At 44.4% G+C, this 20,128-nt stretch overlaps 1 pseudogene; it reads left to right on the top strand.

The window, feature by feature from the left end:
- Positions 1–485: 485 nt before the first annotated feature.
- On the top strand, positions 486–15,933 carry LOC146857156 (lecithin retinol acyltransferase-like; annotated as a pseudogene).
- The last annotated feature ends 4,195 nt before the right edge of the window (positions 15,934–20,128 follow it).

Here is a 20,128-nt window from a genome sequence, read left to right as displayed (position 1 = left end):
ATTTAAAATCCTTTTCTCAGGGGAAAAGAGCGGGCACAGCAAGCAGGAGCATGAAAGGCGGATCCCCCACAGGCCCGGTTCTAATCCTTAGAAAATGACACATTCTGGAGCCTGCCCACGGGTCCCCAGCGTTAGGTGGCACGGCCAAGAGGACACCAAATGACAACATGTTACCGCAGTTCCTCGGGCAGGGCTTTCACGCCAGACTGTAAACAAAGTCGTGGCTTCTGCGGCATGTGCTTTTATTCAAAATGTTCTGTTTCAATGAGCTACAAGTTTCTTTCTGTCGGCCACCCACATTCTTTCCAGCCAATCACACGGCCAGCATCTCTCAATGCAGGGTCTGCGTTGGGCTTGGCGGAGGTGGAGATGGGGGTGGATTAAGTGGGAGGGCGAGTTTCCAAATTGCCAAAATCATCAAAGTGGCAGAAACTCCCAGAAAGAAGGAGCTACAACAGGAAAGTGCAGCCTGCAGCGAGGGAAGGATGAAATCCTCGGTGCTGGGAGTGCTGGCTTTCATTATCGAGAAAGTGCTGCTGATTTCCAACTTCAAACTTTTGCCCTCAGATGAGGTATTTACTGCCAGTCACTACAATGTGTCCATATACAAAAGGGAGGACCTGCTGGAGGTGCCCCCCACCCTCTTCGGCCACTTTGGCATCTACCTGGGGGAGGACCGGGTGGCCCACCTGATGCCGAATATCCTGCTCCTGCTGTCCGAAGACCCGTCCCTGCTGCACAAGGTGGTGACCAACAAGCGGCTGGTGCTGGGGGTCCTGGCCAAGGCGGCCAGCGTGCGGATGGACTCGGTGCACGACTTAGCCTCCGGGAGCCGCATCCTGGTCAACCACCTGGACCAGAGCTTCCCACAGGGGGCGCTGCCCTCGTAGGAGGTGGCGCGGCGAGCCGAGCAGCTGGTGGAGGCCGTGGAGTACAGCCTGCTTTGGAACAACTGCTAGCACTTTGTGACCCGCTGCAGGTACAGCAGCCCGGCCGCCCTCCAGACCGACAAGGTAACGCTATGTGTGACCCGCTTTTAGCATACTTGTAGGGGACTGCGTTACGAGAAAATAGTTGCAGCGCACTAAAATAATGGCATTTGCCCAAAATCACACGTCGTGGGAATGCTGGGATTAAACCGCAGAGTTTCTGGTAAAAAAAAATGCCAGCACTTTTCCTTCTAGATAGCACATATATATTCGAACACTGTCGAAGTTGAGCAGGCTTTTCATTCTCCCGAGTCAATCAATCACATGGGTATTAAAGAGCCGGGTAGCTGTAATACCCAATATTTACAGGGAGTCATAACGGAAAAATGAGTTGCCAACTGTTATGTACAAAGTCAACTCATATTGATATGCTAAACTGAGTTCCAGAATGTATCATGAGTTTTCATTATACGTGTCTTAGAGTGTGTGTTCTCTCTCTGGAGTTGTTTTAGTCTCGCGTGGCGCTATCAAATTTCGTATACACAAAATAAAACAGTGAAACTATGGATGAATGGGTAGCATCCAAAATAGACTTCGTCTAATTAGATGGTAGTAGCTACGTCATCTTGAGAAACAAGTCATTTTAACATTGCCACAACGTTCATGCATAGACATTTTTGTCTTTTATTGAAAGTAGGCTCATTGTTGGGAGGTTCTCTTGCGTGTGAGGAGGAGTACCTCCTTGGTGGCGCCCAGCCCAGGTGGCGCCTTGTGGTGGCGCAGCGTCATGCTCTTGTTAAATCACGTTTAATAGGTGGTTGTTTCCTGTGACACTAACAGTCCGTGAACTTTAGTCGCTTATGATGAACCTTTATGGGCCAACCCCCCCCTCCCTGGTTGTGTGTCTCAGCCCGAGATGATGCAGATTATAGGATACACACAGTTCTTTAATTTGTGTGGTTAGTGCTCGTACACTTTCTGTATTTTTTTTTAAAACTAACAGTCGGCATAGCCAATCCTTTTTGTAAGCTTGGTACAGTTCTTGTCGTTTTCCCATTTGGCATACTGTGTTGCAGTTCCACAGCACTTGCTTCTATTCGTGCGGACTGATTAAAATATGTTTTTATCGCACCCACCTTGCCAAAAATGTGTTAAGGACTGCTGCCCAGAAATGCTTAGACATCATTCAAAAAGTGGTTCCCCACCCCACCTTGATCTTTAAAGGGCTGCATGACCAGAAAGGCATAGTTCAAAAACTGGTTCCGTCCCTACAGACCGCCCCTTCCTATTCTGTTCACGGATGCCCTTTGTGGGTTTTTAGGTCTCGCCTGACCCAGCGCTTGCGCTGGTCTGGCGAGACTTTAAGTAAGGGCTTAAAAAAATACTACCACCGGCCACAGCTTGCAGTGCATGTGCGCGGGCGCGCGCTTGAGCAGAGGCGCCATATGGCGTGATTACTGCTGCGCGCGCACCACTCGCGCACATGCACTGCAAGCTGTGGCCGGCGGTAGCATTTTTCCCCCGCGATCACTTTAACTTTGGCCCCACGGTTAACTTCCTTGTTTCAAAATGAGATGTTGCAATCCTGGTCAACAGGAACTGGATTATGGCTGCTAGTGCTTGCCTCAAACCCCAATGGCTGTTGCTGCCTCTGCCATAGGGGTGAAAGTACGGCCCCAGTGCTAATTTGACATCGAAATCAACCGGGAACCTGGTAAGAGAACTCTAAAGATGAATTTCCTATTGTTTTACTCTATGTAACGCTGGCAATTATGATCTGTGTAGTGTGAGGTTGCAAATATTTCCTTTTTGTTGTGGTCGGAAATGCCACAACAGTGGAATATTAAATGAATTGTGTACATTTTTAATGCCTTAAACAACGCTCACTAATGTCTCTTCAGCATTTTTTTAAATCTGTAATATAACCCGGTAAAAATTGAAAAGTGTTTCTTTTTGAAGGAAATTAAACTGCTTAAAATAGTTTGCCTTGTCCACCACAAATGTTTTCTGTTGATTTTTAAGATCGGCACTTTTGCAGTGTATCTGTGCTCCTGTGTGTAGCGGAAAGTGTCGGGATTCCTTTTGTGCAATAAATGATACCTGACAAAAATAGTTACTGCTCCAAATCTGGCTGTAGGAGAAAGGTATATCCTCTTTTCTGCGACTCATGTTTTTTTATTTAAATGCTGTTAACTCTCTATATATTTCTTTAGGCGGCTCTTTTGAAAGTCGTAGTTCCTGAAGAGGGACAGCTGTCACCATTACATTGGGACCAACATACAGTCACTGCAGTCATTGTTTAAAATTGCAAGGAAACTGCCATGGCCTATTTCTTGCGCCGTGACTAATGGCTTCTGTGTTTTTAATAATGTGTGACGATGTGTTGGAGAGATTATTCTTCAGAGGGCTAACGTATCTCATTACAATATGAATTGACAAATTTAAATAATATTTAGATTTATTTAATTAGCTGGATTGGAGATAATCTCTTTGTAGTTTTTGTGGTGTGCAGTAGAATGTGCAGGTTTAGTTGGTTAACTGAATGCCCACGCGTTATTTTTTCCAGATAATTTGTTGTTTACAGTAAAACATATTTTGTGTCGGTAGGAGGGCATCAGTTATCTGCAAAATTCCAGTGCCTGGGTATCACGTTTTAAGAGGAATTTTGGCTTGTATCTGTAAAATAGCTCGCCAGGAAACCAAGCAGTTGCTTCATGGCTACATGAAAGAGAATTGTCTTGCTCTCTACACCTGATTATGCACTCACATGGTGGGGGCAGGGCCTTAGCTGGCGCAGTTCTTGCTAAGAATGACCTTTCTGCTGTTGGCACGATGAGGCTTGTTTGCTCCATGTGCGACCAAGCACTGGTGCTCGGTGCTATATATATCTCTCAAATCTGCATTTGTATAATTTCCAAATTTAGAAGACGGGTGAACAGTGATCATATATGCTTTAAGTGGAGTATCTTTACATGATGGGATGATTATAATTTGACTCATCTAATGACCAGCAAAGTTTCCGTAGACACTGACGTATTACATCTAGTATAAAGTTTGTGCCCACTCGTTAAAACACAATTTTGAGACGTCTTAGACACTTTTGCCACTTTTAATTCTGCTGTCTTGTGAACATTCCTGTTTGTAATCTTTGCATCATTCACATTTGGGAAATAAAAAAAGAGAAGGTATCCAGCACTATTTTCTGTGCATGGAGGTAGCTAAGTATGCAAATGCCCCTCCTTTACTTCCTCACTCATCATTGGCACAGTGGTTCATACAGGATGGCTGTAACAGTGCACAGCCTCTAGAAAACCATGACATATGTTACAGTGTTAGTTCATTGGAATTTACATCGATGGTCCCATTAAAAAAAAACTGACTATAAACTGTTTAACCATGCAACAGTTAATGTTGTTTCACCAAGGATATTGTGCTGCATAACTAAATACTTATAAGGTCCCAAAAGCGAGACCTATTGGCTATGCCAATGCTTGTTATTGTAGATTCCCGTGAGATTTCTGGGGTGTTCCTTTGGAAAGGGGGTGGTGGCAGGGTTTATTCAATCGTTAGGTGAATTTCTTTCTGAAAAGGGGGCTGTGGTGCTCTTGCTCGATGGAATGTGGGAGTGCCTTAAGTACTGTCCTCCGTGGCTGCTAGTAGGGCTGAAGCTAATTATTTGTGTGATTAGTGAATCTTGGAAGGGTGGGTTAAAAGTTAGATGTGGGGTGCTAATATCTGGGGGAGCTGTTGAGAGAGTGTTTCAGGGGTGAGAAGGCATCTATTTAAGGGGACAGCATAGAAAGTTGGAATCATTGTGGGGTGCTGATTATAGGGTCATTCGCCAGTGAGGAGTAGACAGCTGTGGTGCCGTGGTAGGCAGCGGCCATCCCATGCGGGGCTGTGGTAACAGCTCTCGTACTGTGGTAACAAGTGCGATGTCATAGTACCAGTGCATTGGCAGCTCTAGACGGGTAAAGCCAGTGGCAAAGACCAGATATGTAGTGATCGACAGCAACAAACCCTCCACCCCATGCTTGAGTTCTGGGCAACCCACTACCCTGCCTGCTCTTAAGTACTGGGTAGTAACAATCCTGCATTCCCAGTGATGCCTCGTGTCATCCCACTCTTTCGATTCCCAGTGCTTTGATGTTGCAACTTTAAATCGCAGGACTGTAACAACCACAACTACGCCGGTGCATGAAGTGCAAACGGAACAGCCCCCGACTGTGAAGTGCGGGCTGGTTGTAATAAACCTCCGCCCTTGGAAAAAATGCTCTGACGCCCTCTCCCCTCCAACGAAACCGTTCCACCCGGCACTCTTCCCATCTTGAAAGGCTGACACGGGTACCCCTCTCCCGCCGTCAAACTTGAAATACTTGCTATCCAGCCTTGACTCAACTCACCACAACAACAAACAAGCATTGAAAATGCAATTAGTCTCGCCTTTTATTAAGTTAAAGCCATTTGCTTTGCTAATGGTATTGTAAAGCAAAGCAAATGGCTTTAACTTAATTAAACGCGAGACCTATTGCATTTTTAAAGCTTGTTTTAAAACCAAATGCACATTGATATGTGATGCGTATGGTATTGGTTATCATATTGGCTGTTTCTGAAAGTTGCCAGAATTTCCCGAAAGTGTGTCACACTAACCTCGAAATACGTAAACTACACCCTAGAGCAAAACAACAGTGGGAGAAGATGGGGTGGTCTTTCAAAAACAAGTGTGCCTTTCCTCTGTGTAACTGCATCATTACAAATGCCTCATACTTTAAAATATAGCATTTTTAGCAGATTATTGGATCCACTTATGTGGGACCACTTGCATGCAGTTAACCTTTCTAGCGTCCATTAAAAATGGTTTGTTGGGGACATCAGTGTATTGTTTACATGATGCCCACAATGTGCCTTACAACACTAGGTCCACAAGTGTCTGCAACAGCATCCAAGCTGAGCAGGAGTATAATGAACTGTGCCTCATCACCCACAATCTGCAGGAGCATGACTGCTAATGCTGCGACCCCACGCCGCCCCTTGAAGTAATGTGACCATGGGCCAGCGAGAATCCCACCATGGGGTGTCAATGATAGGCCTAATTGTGGCCTGTCAACATAACACCAATCAGGACCTTCCACACCACCCTTGAATAGAGTAGAGTGGTGCAGAGTAGGGTGGCATAGAGTGCAGTGGTGTAGAGGCCATTTGTATGGAATGTAGTAGTGCAGAGTAGAATGGCGGAGAGTTCAGTAGTCTCTAGCTCTGCAAGGCACACCAGAGGCTTTACTAAAAGTGCTCAGTGTCTCATCATTGGTTGGGAGCACTATATAAATGCAATACTGTACTGCTGGGGAGGCTTCCAAAGTGGCTGCCGACACTAGGCCTTCAGTATGAATCGGACCACTCTGACTAGTTCTAGATGTAGCACTATAGGCTGTTTTTGCATGAAACTCTTTTAGTGATGCTACTATGTGTTAAATGCCAACTGAATCAGAAGCGCTATTCAGCCCCGAAGTAGCCAGACAGAGAGAAACAGGAAGGACCACTGTTGTGAAAAACATGCCTCACAAATTGTGAGTAATTCTTTATTTCGACCCAGCACGGGAGTTACAAGAAATACCACCCATCTGCCAATCGCCTGGTCTCAATCTGATCCCTATTCAAACCACCGCATTCTAACTTGATTCTTGACTCGAGCGCGAGTCAATAACGACATCATAACAGCCACCGGTCTACAGGGTATGGTGACAGTGACTATGGTTTCAACTAGTTGCAATTAAATATTTGCAAAAGCGATATCTCATACCTGCCCTCACCCTTCCCTCCAACATGTATTTCAGTGGCATATACATACCACTGGGGCTGGGTATTTGTCTTGCCTTCCTCGCCCTCACAATACTACCACCTCTACATGATAGCCCAAACACGAAGAGGCAGGAGACATAAAACACAACAACACCTAGAAAGGGGTTTCACTTTACAAAATGCAAAGACTGTCTTTTTAGAATAAGGCTTGGGGTTTTATTTATGCAATGCTCTCTAACAGAAACGCTTTCCCAGATGCCAAATGAACAACATTCAAATGTATATAGATATATATATATTTATATGCAAGCAATAATAACACACTTGGTAGACGCAACAGTTAAATGCATGAATAATAATAATGAATAAAAAAGCAGCAAATAATACTGGATGTCCTGCAAGAAATCAGAAAGATACTTTGGAGGTGCACTCTGACTCACTCACACATCACAAAGAAGACACCTTATAGGATCATAGCCACTGGCCACAAGTCACAATGGCAATAATCAAAACCCCAACACTTCACCTGGTGCAAACACTGCATCTTAGCCCACTCCAGACTGGGGGATTTAACAGCCAGGGATAAGAGCCTCAGCAACCAGGGTTCCGCTTTACCGAAGTAGACGTGTACGTCCCCATTGGGATTCCAAAATCCCAGTTTCCAAGTCAACAATCTCCGCTTTATAGTCTCAAAGTACACTAGAAGGTTCAAGAGTCTTTCCCTCTGCGCTAAGGAAGCCTACTGGAACTGGCCAGTTTCCATGCAAGCATTTCAGGGCAAAAGTAGTTCCCACGTTCCCTCTACATTCTCACATGTTCCAGCCTTTATCTTAATGAAGCTTACAACAGCCTTCCAGGGTACATTAAAAAATATCTCACAAAACAACCTTGAACATAATTAACCCAAACAACTTACAAACACTCTGGGGCCTGTCTGCGCGTGCAGAAAAGCTCAAGCAAGGCAGAGTCAAAATTCAGGATGACATGAGGCCATGTCAAAGGCAATAGTAAGAACTTCATAATACTTCCCAATGTACAAAACAATGCACATTTGTGCACCACTGCCTATAGCAGCACATACTTCATCTCTCAATATACAACACAATGCACATTTGTGTACCACTGCTCATAACACTGCACTGCGAGACCAAAAAATACATTCCACACCTCTCTCTCTCTCTCTCATGCTTTCAACTGCACATCTCACACGTTCTGTTCTTGGCAAGGCTGTTTACTCCGTGACGGCTCTCACTGTAAGACTGCAAGATTACAAGAAAGAAACCTTCAAGAGAAACAAGGCATATGCAGGATGTTGTACATTCAGGCTAGGGTGAAATAAAATACCAAAGTCAATTAAAATGATGGAAGTCAAAGGTCATTACGTGGTGTCAGACCATAAGAGTGCCTCTAGCACTACAGTATTTTGGCAGGCTTTCTCTGCTGCACCACTTCCTCAGGAAACTAACTCCCACATAATTTGCATAATCTTGCCCTGCAGCAGAAACTCTTTACTTTTAAGCAGAATAGCCTGGTATACTGTCTCAAAATGTGTATAATCTTAAGTAAAATAACAACCAGCCCAGCAACCAAAGACGTATGCAGCCTGGTATAGAAGAATTGCAAAAAGAACAATTGATGGACAGAATGCAGAACAATGTCATACATTCACCCCAGTACAGAGATCTGGGCCTAAATCCATCGTTTTTTTGCTCACCATGCCATTCCAGTTTGGACCCAGCCATATGCAAATCAGTCTTGACCCTGTGCCCAATGGGAACAATCCAGCCCGAACTGCCAGGCCAGGTCCTCCCTGGACTGGAAACAAGTATCCTAGGACCGGTTTTGGGGTTTCACCCCTCTTCAGCCAGGATAGCTTGATTCCAGTGGCATGCAGAGCACGGGACTCACGTCTGAGCATACCCGTCCCACTCGGGGTGACAATTGCAAAAAGAACTATTGATGGACAGAATGCAGAACAATGTCATACATTCACCCCAGTACAGAGATCTGGGCCCAAATCCATCGTTTTTTTGCTCACCATGCCATTCCAGTTTGGACCCAGTCATATGCAAATCAGTCTTGAATACAGATTATTTCATATAAAGTTCTACTTAAGAATATTTCAAATGTGAACAGATGGCAAGTCTGTTTTTTCTAGGAAATGTTATCTACCATACTTAAAAACTAAGGCCAGACAGTAACAAGCATTTACAATGCAACGGTCTCGGCATTGTTAAAGTAAGAGCTATTGGCATTGCTCATGACATTATTTTTGTTTATGTTTTTGTTTTTAAAACATATAAAGAAACTGCATTGTTATTTACAATGTCAATAGCTTAATCACTCTCAAATTAGTATGGACACTCCCTTGAACTAAAAATGTAGTACTACCACTGCTATCAGTTCTATTGTTACTATTACTATTGTAGTACTACTGCCTATAGTGTCACCACTCCTTGCAGTTCTACTGTCATTACTAGTACTAATTCCACTGGGTCTAGTGATTCAACTTATTGCCCCTCCTGGTTTTGCTACTCCCACTAAGGCTATCATAAGTTCTGCTATTATTAAAGTTGGTGCTACAATTACTAGTGGTATTACTACTTTTAATAGCAGTACTGCTACTTTTAATTGTAGAAAGGCTACCACTGCTATTACTAGTATGACTACTGTCATTGCAACTAGTACTACTGCTACGAGTAATAGTTGTACTACTCCTACCAATAATACTACTACTAATAGAGTTACTACTACTCGCAGTTCTACTTTTCATTACTAGTACTACTGCCACTTGTTCTAGTGATTTGACTTATTGCCCTCCTGGGGTTACTACGTCTACTAAGCCAACCACAAGTACTGCTGTTATTACTATTAGAACCACCACTACTGCTGCTGTTACCATCGTGAATTACACCGCCGAGAGCACAACACCTCTGGGACACCATTGAGAGTTGGTGTGCTGTGATTGGTGGTCGTACAGTCTAATTAGGAGGAGTTGGTGTGCTGTGATTGGTGGTCGTACAGTCTGATTAAGAGGCGTTTGTGTCTGGTAATTGGTTGCCTTGCAGTCTAATTAAGAGGAGTTAGTGTGTTGTGATTGGTGGCCGTACAATCTGATTAAGAGGGGTTAGTGTGCTGTGATTGGTGGCCGTACAGTCTGATTAAGAGGAGTTAATGTGCAGCAATTGGTGGAGGTGTGTTGTAATTGGAGGCCGTGCAGTCTGGCACCAGTGCGGAGACAAGGCCTACACCCTGTCATTACTCAGGTACATACTCGTTTGTCGCGGCACCGCGCCTGCCTGTGACAGCTGCAATGCTGTCGTGACTTTCCGCTGAAGGTTTCAGAGGAGCATGTGTGGTTCTGTACCACATCAGGAAGACCCCAGCAGAAGTACCTGAGGCGTCTGTACCCCTCGAGTGTGAATCTACACAGCCTCGCATGACAGTGACGCTGGAGAGACAGATTATGGGCTGGATACCCACTTAAAGGGAGCACAACTTTTGAAAACATTAACGCGCACGTTTTGGGGGTTAAACGTACACGAGAGAGCTCTGAACATCGGATGCCCTGGTCCACTGGAAAAACAACACTCCGCGGGGTCCAAGAATTAATCCCTTGTAGCGTGCACTTACGTAGCTCCTCCCGCATCAATATTTATTTTTAAAACAATGATTTTCACCACTACAGTTTGTGAACATTATTCTCTCAGTGATTGTTCTACTCTAACGAAGCTTTTTCCATATTTACGCTCCTTTCCAGGCAGCATAAGATGAACAGCATTTCCCACCGAGTGGGAAAATATAAACGGGCGCAAAAAAGGCGTAAACACCAAGGGGCAGTGTCCTGGGGTGACCTAGAATACTTGTATTGAATACAATGCTTGTGCAGAAAATGTCACAGGGGTTCACTCCAGCAATCCAGTTAGTGGTGTAGCAAGAACATACGGAGACACCACCGCCTTTCTCCGAGGTCAAGCAGAAATGCCTCGGAGAAACGCAGCGGCGTTTTTCGGATTCGGGGGCGTGTTTTTCTTTCTCTCCTCTTGCCATTGGCTGGAATGTTTACATTCCAGAGGAAAGAAAGAGAGTAAAAAACACGCCCCCGAATCCGAAAAAGACGGGGCTTCTTTGGAGAGACAAAGCTCTTCTCCAATGGCTGACCAGCATTTAAGAGGCCAGCCAATGGAGAAGAGGGAAGAAGAGGTGCGGGTTCAAGCCCCTCTTCTGAAAACATTAAATCTCGGAGCGAGACTGCGCAAGCGCAGCCTTCGCAGCCGAGACTGCGAAAGCGCAGCCTTCGCAGCCGAGACCTAAAAACCAGCCAGGTAGAAAGTCTAATGCCATACCGAATTACAATTAGGAAGGGACTCCCTTTTGTGATCAACTTTCATACTGACCTGTTTGACCATGGGGGGGGGGGGGGGGAGGGCACATTCTTCGTATGCCCAAGCCATTGTGATGTAGTTGGGAACCTGGTAGAACCTTGGACATAGGCGGCAGGCAGTTGGTGCTTTTCTTGCTGACTGAACAGGCGTTTCATTCTCTATACGGTGTCAGAGCAATAAAGAAACTTTTATTTCGCCAATTCTGTCTGTAAGCATCTTTATAATTTTGGTGACAATCTACCTTCGCCCTGACACTATGTTGAACCTACGCTACTACAGAGCAGTATGACACAGATGCTGAAAACAATGCACGTGTGGGAAGAGGGGTGATACACTTTTCAAGTAAAGTTTCAGGAACATTAAGTAAGGAGAATTGCTGTGGGCTGTATCTACGGAGCCTGTAAGTACTTTTATACTTTTGTCACTTTGCGTGTGTTACCGTTGGCAGCAACCGTCTCTTGCTGGAAGGCGCGATATCAGAGGAGCTCTTTGTTCCACGTCAGTGGAACGCATTGTCCGGCACATCTGTGAAACGTCCTGAGATGTGGCACATTTTGTCATCATTTTGCTTGTTGACCGTGTGCTCCACGTCAGCGGCCATTTTAAAGATACATCGCATCTGGTTTGTTACCAGTGCATGTATTCATCTAAGCTGGTAAGCATCCAGCGGTTCAGTTTTTTTGGTGTGATTCTATCGGCATCGGATCACATTTGTTTAGGTCGAGCCTAGCGCAGCGCACATGCACTGCTCTATGGGGAGGCCTCTTGGAATCACTCCAGACTTTATGAAAACTTGTCCGTGTGGTTTTTCAACTTCCACACATTCTATTGGCCTTTGCGTGTGGCTTTCAAAAATGAAAGCATGCAATTGGCCAAAGGCGGGTGCATGTCCCACCTTTCCTGTAAATGATCACTCCCACGGCATCCAGCTGTCTGGAGCGAGCCGCAGTGTGCAGGGTGTCAGCTGCATTCCTTACATTCCTTGCAGTGCGCACACACCACTCGCGGTCTTGTTTCACTTGTTGGTTTTATTTTTCAACAATGCTGTACAATAAACACAAGAATACAATGGGAGAACTAATGGTTTGCAGCAGGAAGACCGGAACTTTCCCGGATTACATGACCCCCGCCAGAATAAACCCTGATCCATCAGTGCAATCTCGTGCGCCCACCACTTCCCCACACTACGACCTTTCCTTCTCCACCCCAACGCGGCTACAGGTATCAATCAGAACGGAATTAAGGGCGAGCTAGCTTCTTACAATGGCGTGTGACATTTCGAAATATCTGGGACTACAAACTCCACAATGCACTTCACCTGACTAGGTACAGACTGCAATAACAAAAGCTTTAGTTTAGCCCACCTGTAAAAAAAAAAACAGTATCTATGTTCTTAATGTCAACATTACTTTGCGTTTTTAAACCGAGAAGCCATTTTATTTTACCATATAAAGTGCATGCGTACTTGGTATGTGTTTTGCTGCTTTATATAGCGCGGACTTGGCCGGGCGCTTTGCGGTGGTGATCATCTATTCTTTGTTTCATTTGGACGGACACAAAGCGTGGTATTTAAATGGTTATTTTCTTCTACCATGTAAAGCGTGTACGTAGTTGGTATGTGTTTTGCAGCTTTACAGCGTGAACTTAGACCGAGAGCATTAAAGTGCTTTACACATGAGGCGGAGGTTTAACACCTGAGGGCATGTTTTTCTGATTTTGTGGCACGGGGGATTAAGTGATTTGCCCAGAATCACAGGAAGTTGACCCGGCGCTGGGATTGACCTCTCCCATGCAGGGGAGGAAGAAAGGTATGCTTTTGTGTAGATGACGTGTTTCTCATATAAAGTGTTTTCATGCTTGCTGACCGTGTTGACGAAGGAACTCCAGCAGCAGCAGCAGTACTGCCTTCTATATGAAACGCTGGAAAACTCTGCATGTTTTGTTAAGCTACTTAACATGTCATGTTAAGTAGTTTAGAGACAGGGTGACCATCTATTCCTTTTACATGGCCATACAGTTGTATGTTATTTATAATATAACAAATAGCATTTGCTTTTATGGCGTAGCTGTGATAAACACATTTAAATCTGCATTTTATTCTACCATATAAAGCACATGCGTACTTGGTATGTGTTTTGCTGGTTTATATAGCCCGGACTTGACCGGGAGCATTGCGGCGCTTTGGGCACAAGGGATAGGTTTTGCACTTGAGAGCATATTTTTCTGTTTTTGTGGCACAGGGGGATTATGTGATTTGCCCAGAATCACAGGATGTTGACCCGGCGCTGGGATTTGACCTCTCCCGTGCCATGGAGGCATGAAGGTTTGATTTCATGTGGGAGATGTGCTGCTGGTGTGGAGCACTTTGGTGCTGGCGGGTTGGCTTCGTGCTGTATAAAGCTGCAGAAAAGGTATCAATTACGATGTGTAGATGAGCCCTTGCTGTGCAGGCACCGAGTACCATTTTCCCACAACAGACTCCAGAGTTGTAGGAATCATGTACTTACCGGAGTTGGGCAGCAGCCTCCTTCAAGTACATTTATGTAACTTATAGGACTGAAACTTGCCCGAAGTACGCCAGCCGCTCTCACAGACAACAGTAGTGTATTCCAGCACTAGGCTGCAGCTGCTGCCTTACACTTTAACTGAAAGCGCGACCGTTTGCTGCATGTCTAAATACTTAAGTCCCAAAGGTGAAACCGATTGTATTGCATTGCAAATGCTCTTTGATTTAATCTTTGGGATTTATGTGCACCTTTTAGTAGCTGCAAATTTGCAATGTATTTGTAACGCTTGGCTGACTCAATTATTGTGTGCCTTTGAATAGCGTTAATGGCCTCCGTGAATTGTTATATCAATTAAATAGCGATATTTAGCCCTTGTGCACTCCCAGGGTATGTTCATACAAATATTTTACTGTATTCCCAATCTGTATATGTCCTACGGGGTTAAAATGAAAATATCTGCAAGCACAACCCTTAATATACTTGTGCTTTTTTATTGAAGATTATTAGAGCAGATGAATTGAAAAGTTAAAAAAAACAACCCTCAAATATGGTGTTCTCTTACTGCTTGGGGCCCAGTGTACGTTAGTTTTTGTCTTGTAAATAATGGGTGGAATCGGCAAATCTGTTAAAAAGTGCCATAAGTGACGGAATTGATAGCAGGTTTGCGACACCTTCCTTGCAGACTTGTGCAGATACGAGAGTGATAGTGAGGTGGGGCCAAATTGCACATATCAAGTCTCCAGGGAGCTGAAGCCACATTTAATCTCTGGCTTGTTTAGTTTGCTTCACAAGTCATGTGCCTGCAATTTGGAAAACACTTACTATTTTGTGTACAGTTTATTTTCATTTTTTTAATAAGTGGATACAATTTGTGCTTGATATAGCCTAACACATATTCAGAAATTAAGCTATAATTGAACTACCCAGGGTAATATTCTGCATGGCTTAACACTTGTAAGGTCACAAAGGTGAGACCTATTGGCTATGCCAATGCTTGTCTATTCTAGTGATGCACACTTTTTAAAGTGCATCACCTGTCAGTGAGGTGCTCCCTCATCATTGGAGTGCATTTTCCTTTTCAGAGATGCGCACTCTTTAAAATGAAGCACTCACCCAACTGTCTGCGAAGCGCTTTACTCTTTTCGATGGTGCGCACACTAGTAAGGGGGAGTGTGTAGCCCTTGCAGCGTTTGATTATTGCAGCGCTCATTTTCAAAATTTGCTGAGGTGCTTTACACTTTTCAGTTCACTGTAGTGAAGCTCAGGGTTTAACTCCACTTGCTGTGGTCGTGTTATTCATGCATTCGTCCGTGCACCTTGTAGAGCTTCGTAGGGGGTTAAGTTTTTCAACAGCACATTTTCTTGGCCAGTGATGCTTACACTTTCAGAATTATTCAGCACATCTTTAATCACAGTGATGCGTACACGCTCAAGGGCATTCAGCGCACCTTTTAACATAGTGATGCACACACTTTAAATTTAGTAGGAATCCCTGAATCAAAATTTTCTGAGTGTCTTGCAGTATGTTCATCAAGCAGTATTCATATTTCTTTTTCCAGGTTGTCCACAGTTATGTGCACATTTTTAAGAGACAGTTATGTGCGTATTTATTTATAAGTTAGCATGGATCTTGTAATCAAATAATTTGTTTGTCCGCATTTATATTTCAGTTATTTGTGCAAATTCAATTGTTCCAATTGGGTTCTTGTAATTCTCTGTTTCCAAGTCTTTCATGCTCATTGGGGTACTAGAATCTTTGAGACTTAGGGTTCTACCTGTTTATTAGTAGTAGATTTGCTAGTATGGCATCAGGAAATGTTTGGAATCTGTCCCATCCCCAACCGTTTATACCAACCTCGGGGGAATCCTCACACAAGTGCGAAGAGTGGCGCGAGTATTTCAAAAATTAAATTTCTACTTTTAAGGATGAGGTGGATCTTACACCGGATAGGAAAAAGAACATTCTGCTACATTGTTTAGGTGCGCAGGTACGAAAGTATCCAATCGAATCAACTAAAATCCTAAACAAGCTGGTTAAGGCGATGTGTACTTGAACGCTTTGGAGGATCTAACTATTTCAAGCCCACAGTTTGTGTTGCGGTTAACCAATATACATTCTTCCATAGCATGCAGGCAAAAGAAGAATCCATTGAGGATTTTGTGGCTGCACTTCAAAATGTAGCACTTACTGGTCGCTTTGGTACACTCCATGATGAGTTAATTTGCAATCAGATAGTTATGCAGGCTGCGAATCTTAAAATACAGGACAAACTGTGGACCAAAAGGGAATCCTCTCTACAGGAGTTCACTTGATATTGTCCAGAGTGCTGAGTTTACTGGGATTTGTGCAAAAGCAGTCGTATTAGTGGAAAAGGCAAAAACTAACAAGGATGAAAGTTCAGTTGTTGCCAGGGTAAACCCTAAAAACAATTTCCACAAATCAATGAAACAGTCTAATGGTAGTAACATGGACAGTGCAACCAAAACTAAGATCTTGGTTGGAAAACAGTGTTTTAGATGTGGAAGCAAATACCATTTCTCAAATGATAAACGTTGTCCTGCGTGTAAGCAGAAGTATTCCAAGTGTATTTCCATGCTGTTAAAGAATTGGAATAGGTGTTGACAAAAGTGTGTACTTGTGATTTGCTTTTTTGTATCCTCAATGAATTTTTCTACATAAATTTATATTTTTCTAAAAAAGGTTACACTCATCTTGTTTTCATTTGAGACTCATTCATGTTGAAAAAATATGTGCAATTCCAAATATGTATTGTCTGAAGTCACTATTTAGGACTTCATGAATATATGGGAATATTATGGAGATTTAGAGAAAAATAAATTCCCTTGTAGGCACTTTTAGAAAGTGAGCATTTTCCTGCTCTGTCATTCTGTGCCTCTGCCTGCCTATGGCATCCACGTCTGAGGGAGGGTGACAGTTGGGCTGTTTGTGCAGTCACACAAAGGGAGCTGAGGTGTGCCCTGCATATCCTGACGGCCCTTCACCAGGCTGATGGGTCTTCCTGAGCTAGAGAATTGGGAGAAGTTGTCAAAGACACCTGAATAGGGCTGTGCCTATCCTCACACGAAGCTGTCTCCACCCCCTGTAGTTTGTCTGGAGCCAGGTCAGGGAAAGGCAGGGTCTTGTACATTACAAAGAATTTCCTTTGAGGTTTGCCTACTTCAAAGGCAAAAACTGGTAAAAGTACTGGAGCTGTGACATCATAACTTCAGAACATTTCTGGACAAAGAGGATATTCTGCCAAGAAGAAGCTGTAAAAGCTGTAGGAGGAGAACTGCCACTCTGCTGGTTGCAGTGTTGTGTTGGCCTACAGTTTGCTGCTTCTGTCTTGGGCAGTGAAGGGACTGGACTTTCTGTATCCTGTTTGCCAAAGTTCTACAAGGGCTTCTGTGTCCTTGCCTCGTGTTAAGAAGTCTCAGAGCCATCAAAGACTTCATCTGCAGCCCCTGAATTCCTCTGCTAGGACTTCTGACTTGCCAAGTGGTGCCAATTCCAGTTCTGGGCCCTTGGAGGTAGTTTTGCTGCAAAGGACTCCAGAAAATCTATGCATCATCCCCCAGCACCTCTTTTTCCTGACGCAGCTGCCGTGCGGCTGAAAAACACAACGTGTCACCATGGAGCGGCCGAAGAAGCGGCACCTGCCATGCAGTTGAAAGATCGCCGCAGCCAGAGTCCTGAGCACTGTGTCACCGACGTCCGTGGTACCTGCTCGGACTCCGATTCAGGTCTTGTTGTGCAGCTGAACAGATCACCGCATCACCTGTTTTGTGGCTGGAAAGTCAACACAGCGCCTGTTTCGCTGCCGCCCCCACATCACCCCCAGCGCATCCGGATTTTAACGCATCATACCTGTGTACCAACTTCTTCATCCATGAAGCACTGCAGTAAGGAACTAAGGCCACGTGTCCAGAAACCGATGCATCACCTCCCCTGGTAGTAAGGGGAGAGGATGTGGTCTCACGGCTAGACTGCCGACCTTGGAGCTGGGAAACCAAGGTTCGAGCCTCGGAGTCGACTCCATATCCTGTGATTCTGGGCAAATCACTTAATCTCCCTCTGCCTACCAACAACAAAAAAATGAATGTGTCCTTGTGTAACGCCACTGGTGCTCATGTAAAGCGCTCCAATACCTTCGGGTCGAGTTCGCGCTATATAAATCTGCAAAAAAAAAAAAAAGGGCTCGATGCATCACCTTCTCTGCGAATAAGGAATCAACGTATTGCATTATCTTCCGGCACCTCATCTCCCCTGCGCCTGTATTCGTCTTTGATTTTGAGGCATCCCAGGTACTTTGTGATTAGAGTGGTGCATATATAATTTCCTATGGACTTAAGTATTTTGAACTGTTTAAAAGTGATATATTTACTCGTATATGTTGGATTTTTGTCGTTTTGGTCTTGTTTTATTCAGATAAACATTGGTTATTTTTCTAAACTGGTGTGGTGTATTTCAATGTGTGTGTTTGTACAAATGCTTTACACATTGTCTCTGAGATAAGCCTGACTGCTCGTGCCAAGCTGCCAAGGGGGTGAGCAGGGGTTATCATAGCTGTGTAATACCATTACCCTGACTAGAATAAGGATCCCTATTTGTACAGGGTGCAAGCCACTGCCAACTAGTGACCCCCATTTCTAACAGTAAGAGTAGAAAGTGGTGGCATTTTGAAGAAAGTCCAGAGCTGTTTTCTACACCCTTTGTTGGTCAAAAAGATCTTTTGTAGTGTTGTTGAATGGTGGGAAAGTATGGCATTTCTCTGCTTTGTTGTTGTGTGAGGGAAAAGAGAGACCGCACCAGACAGTGACACAAGTCTACTGACAACCATAAGTTTGACTGTCTGACAGAGAATGGCTGCAATCCAGGAGTACTGGACATGGATGAGGGGGACATTGAGGATCTTACAAAACAAGAACCAGGGGAACGTGTAGGGCTGAGTTATGGTGAGGAATGTGTTTGACGATCTAGCGAGGAGTTGGTAGGGCAGGACGCCATGAGCAATGAAAACCCACAAGCTGTTGTGCAATCTTACGTAGAGAACAAAGTGAGTAAATGTGGTAGGGCAGTGACCTGCCAGGTTGCGATTTTTCCACTGAGTCCATATTCGGGTGCATCCTTTCATTCTATACTGGAAAGAAGTTGTATAATAGTCTTTTGTGTTAGTCTGAAAAGTATTTTTATAGGTATGGAATACTTTTATTTTATATACATTCTAGATTTCCACTTTAGGGTTTCCTTTGTGAATGTAATGATTTCTTCCGAAAAAAAGAGGAGTTGTGATTAACTTTCATGCTGACCTGTTTGACCATGGGGGACACGGTCTTCCTATGCCCAATACATTGTGATGTAGTTGGGTTCTAAGTAGCACCTTGGGCATAGGCAGCGGAAAGCAGTTGGTTCTTTTCTTGCTTACTGGAGAGGCGTCTCGTTTTGTTTTTTTGCAGATTTATATAGCTCGAACTCGACCCAAAGGTATTGGAACACTTTAGATGAGCACCGGTTACGTTACACAAGGACAAATATATTTTTATGTCGAGCCTAGCGCAGCGTGCATGCGTTGCTCTATGGGAGGCTTCTTGTGAGCACTCCAAACTTTTCCTTTTGGGTCTCACTCCACCCACACACCTTTGACACATTGGATTGGCCATTGCGTGTGGCTTTCAATAATGAAAGCACGCAAATGGCCAAAGGTGGGTGCATGTCCCACCTCCTTTCCAATGTGTCACTCCCACAGAGTTTTGCTCTCGGGAGCGAGCAGTGGCGCGCAGGGAGGCTTCTGCATTCCTGTGCCCACCCCCCATCATTTGTCTTAAGCTGCTGTTTTATTAATTAGCAGCTTGCGCTTGTGCGCCAGCTTCATGAAAGGTTCACGTCCACTTAATTTGCTGTGTTTGATCTTTCTTCACGGCCACCACACTCTCTTGGTTACTGTGGGCTTTGGAAGCTGTGTGGATAAGTGTTTGTGTTTTGTTTTGGTTTGCTTTAGGTGCCTTGTAACTAAAAGGTCATCAATTTAGTGAAAGCAACGAGGTTATATCCCTGCTTCATCTTTCAGAGTCCAACTCTTCTCAGTCCCACCACTCGCTGACAGGAAAACATGGCCTTGAAGTGACAGCTACAGCAAACAAATGTCTCATTTGAGGGGCACTAAAACGCGCAGATCAAAGAACTGTTTAAAACACAATAGGCTCAATACATATGCAAAATCCGCAGGCCCCTGTGCAAGCTTTTGTCGCCTGGCTGAGCAAAAACAAAGGGCTGTGCTCAATCCAGTTCCAGACCGGTACCGGCGCTCCGCGCACAAAACAAAATCCATCAAACAAAGCTCACATTTGCACTTCAAAGACAACAAAAAAACACTCCTTCAGTTCTTCATCTAAGCCCCAGGCTTCAGCCAATTCAATCATGGGAAGGGAAGGCAGTCGTTTCTTTGATGTTTTACTTCTTAGCAGGACAGTGGTGATGCCTGCCAGACCACTGTCAGAGGGCTACTCA

Source organism: Triturus cristatus, chromosome 3_2, assembly GCF_964204655.1.
Source record: "Triturus cristatus chromosome 3_2, aTriCri1.1, whole genome shotgun sequence".
NCBI classification, from domain to species: domain Eukaryota; kingdom Metazoa; phylum Chordata; class Amphibia; order Caudata; family Salamandridae; genus Triturus; species Triturus cristatus.
Note: the sequence above shows the minus strand (reverse complement) of the source record. Positions and strands in the feature narration are given on the sequence as shown.